The sequence below is a fragment of the Pygoscelis adeliae genome, unplaced genomic scaffold (genome assembly GCF_000699105.1).
Source record: "Pygoscelis adeliae isolate BGI_AS28 unplaced genomic scaffold, ASM69910v1 Scaffold172, whole genome shotgun sequence".
Taxonomy (NCBI): Eukaryota; Metazoa; Chordata; class Aves; order Sphenisciformes; family Spheniscidae; genus Pygoscelis; species Pygoscelis adeliae.
This window is the reverse complement of record NW_008824338.1, coordinates 7,458,410-7,462,210: the sequence shown is the minus strand read 5'-3', so window position 1 is coordinate 7,462,210 and position 3,801 is coordinate 7,458,410.

Sequence of the window (3,801 nt, the reverse complement as noted above, 5' to 3'; positions counted from 1 at the left end):
TTTCTTGTATGTATTTTCTCTATGTACTTCAGCATTTAGGAATTGAGTAGTTAATTTTTTAAAAATAATTTTCTTTCCTTTTGGATAGGATTATTTAATAATTTATGTTACTTTATAGTTTGGTCTAAATAAACAACAAAATGTGTCATCTTGCCAGCTTCTAGCTCTATAGTATTTAGCCTGTAATGTAGTGACTGTATTACAGAATGTGCCAATTTTGTAGTATAGTGTTCAGCAGTAACCTTGAAGGTTACTCCCACAGTCACCATTTGATAGCTGATGGGATCATCTGCCATCAGCTTGTGCGGAACTAGTTGTGGTTTGATCCTTCAGAACAAAATGCAAGTTCGTGGCCTTGCATTTTTTAAAGTATCTTGCTATCTTCGTGGATACTGGTGTATATTTTTTTCCTTCTTAGACTGTAAAGGGAGGGAAAACTGCAGTTTCCTTTGACCTCATGCAAGCTTGACAGGAAGGAAATCTGGCTAGGCTGAAAAATCCTGAAATCTAGTAGCCTTGACTTTTCAAAGACTCTGTAGCTTATGTTTTTTTCCGTTAAGATGTTTGGACAGTCAGAATCTTCAAAATGCAGGCTGAGAGTCCTTTTTTGTTTTTTTTTAAAGATAATAATTTAGAAATAGTGTATACTCACTTGAATTTTCCTTCTCTGCTTTCCTTCTCCTCCCAGTGTCCTTTTATCCTCACCTTCAGATACTCTGCTCTGGAGCCTTGAAGAGTGGGGTTTTGAATAAAAATAAAATGCTGAAGAGCTTGCTGCAGTATTGGTACACATGGCTGTGCATGACTTCCTTCTGTCAACAAAAGAGATACCTCAATGAAAGATGCATGAGAACAAGCGAATATTTTTCTGGTTGCCCAACCGTGGCTTAACACACTTTATATAAGTTAATGGAAACAGGAGATAAAAATGAGTTAAATATTGACACTAAAATGAGAGCCACTCTCATTAATGAGCTTAATGAGCTCATTTTTTAAAATGAATACCTGAATTTATTTCTATAATATGGAAACATAACTTGTTGCTGGTTTTGCATTCGAGAATAGCTATGCTTTCAAAGCAAAATCAGATAAAATACTTGTGGATCCTTCTTTCCTGTGTCACAGGTCTAATATGTTTTTGTCTCGTTAGGTATCTGTACTTAGAAACGTGTTACATCACTGGGCTTAGACTCAAAACAGTGTTAGAGGATGAGTTCAAGTAGCATCTCCCTTTGTAAAAGGGAAAATCCAGAGCAAAGATATTTTCAGCTACCCTTTAAGTGAAAGTAAAAGTATCAACTGCAATTTGTTGATATTTAGTGTCCTAGTAGTGCTAGAAATAATTTACCAGCAAAAATTAATCTTTTTTCAGAATCCAGAATACTTCTATGATTAGCCCTTGCCCTGCTCTGAAAGAAAAGATGCATAAAGTTTGATTATAAAAAATCTGCAGTTAAAAATTTAGTTTGGATGAGTTTCATCTGGAAGGCCAAGTTCTCTTTATATGGGAGCCCAAACTGAATTCAGACTAGTGGTAAGATTGTGTAAGTAACACCTAGCTCTTCTATAATGCTTTTTATCCTTGACTCTTACACATGCTTTACAATAGAGGTAGTAACCATTACCCTTGTGTTTCATGGTGGGGAAAAAGAAGGCAAAAAGCTTGGTTTAAACATGTGAAAAGGAGCAGAACTGTGGGACTGCTGTAATGGTAGAAGAAGGGTGGGGTGTCTAAATTAGTTACTGATTTTCTTGAGGGAAGACTAGCATCTGAATCTTTTAGTTAGGTTATTTCTTAGGGTATACCGAGTGCGTGGAAATGAAGGAGAGGGGAATAGAAAGAATTAAATCTTAATATATGATATATGTAATCTTAATTCAGCCTATCTTTTGAGTGTTTGACACTACAGTCTTAAAAGTATTTTTTTATCTTGTCTACTGAATGTATGTACAACATAAAGGAAGCGTTGACCCTCAGTGATTTAAAGGTAAAATATTCTTATAGGGTGTATTGTATTGAGAGAGAGGTATTTGAATAATGACTGACTTTATTCCTTTTGTAGTTATTTTAGATTTTCATCTCTCCCTGACCAGCATTCCTAAGGCAGGATATTTTTAAGAGGAGAAGTCTTTGGTTTGTCTAATCTTGAAAGTGATGGTTAATGGGACTCAGGTGAGAGAAGGTTATTGGCCAAGATGCAGAAGAGTCCTTTTCTCAAACTTGTTAATTTTATATGCAGCGACTAAGGACAGAAATTGCATACAGATTTTGTGCAAAGCCACTGCATCTATAGTTGTCTGTATTTTTAAATCCACTTGTAAAGTCACAGTACTTGCACAGTCCAAACAATTCTGTTTAATGCTTAACTCATGCTGCTCTAACTGTTTCAGAGACTTTCTGTTTTTTTTTCAGTAAACCATTTTTTTTTGTTTCTCTGTAGGATTAGTAAAGGCTTGCATCATAATACACATGCCGCTAATATAAAATGTCAACTCTTGAATGCAGATGTTTGTTAGGAAGACCCCAGTGGCTATGGAAATAATAGCGCTGATCCTTGACAGGATCAAGTTTGCTTATGGGATAAGCACAGAAATTATTCTTCAAACCATTGTGTTCTGAAAGTTTTTCTGAATTTTCCTTTATATCAACTTTCTTTGGACTGTAATTGAGAAGCACCATAAATCTGGAAAGTCTAGGTGACATTTCTCATATCCTCATCATGCTATGATGAAAAAAATGGGTAGCAGCCATTATTTTTAAATCTTTCATTAGTTGTAATGCTGAAAAGTCTCGCAGCGACTCACCAAACCTCATGGACAGTGTTCCTGATAAGTGTGCTAGCTGAATAGTGTTGCAAACTACTTTATGAACCTGCTTTTATATCTATAAATTTGTTTTCTTATCTTTTTCTCTTTTTAAAAAATTCTTATTGGTACATCTATGCTAGACTGAAAGAAGTGGTTAATTACTTGAAATGTGAGGTTAGTACAGTGCCGTATGTAATATAGACAAGACCATTTTTACAGCTCTGATGAATGTCATGAATGCAATTCTTAATTTAAATGAGCTCTCTTTAGCAGCAACTGTATAGATGCAGTAAATGTGCATATGTATGCCCTTCAGATACAACTTCTGGAATATCCTGGACAGCCTTTTGCTTGGTCTCTTCTACTCTATTTACACTTTTCTGTATATAACTGAATTTGGTCGATTTCTTCCCCCCTTTTTCAAATGGAGACTTACGCGGGATTTGAGTAGTCTTTAAAATTAATGTGTATTGATTGAGACTTCTAAGCTTTAATTTTGGAGTACCTTAGATCTCTTCAAAGCAGTAATTTAAGCCCTGGAGGAATCTTCTCATTCTCCTTTGAGACTGATAAGTTTAGCACTGTACTTTCATGGTTTGGAGCATCTTTCATATGAGGAAAGTCTGAGAGAGCTGGAACTGTTCAGCCTGGAGAAGGAAAGGCTCAGGGAGATCTTTTCAATGTGTATTAACACTTGATGGGAGGGAAGGAAGATGAGGCAGCCAGGCTCTTTACAGTGGGGCCCAGCGACAGGACCATAGAATCATTAAGGTTGGAAAAGACCTCTAAGATCATCGAGTCGAACCATCGACCCAACACCACCATGCCCACTAAACCATGTCCCTAAGCGCCGCATCTACATGTCTTTCCAGGGATGGTGACTCAACCACTTCCCAGGGCAGCCTGGTCCAATGTTTAACCACTCTTTCAGTAAAGAAATTTTTCCTCACGTCCAATCTAAACCTCCCCTGGTGCAACTTGAGGCCATTTCCT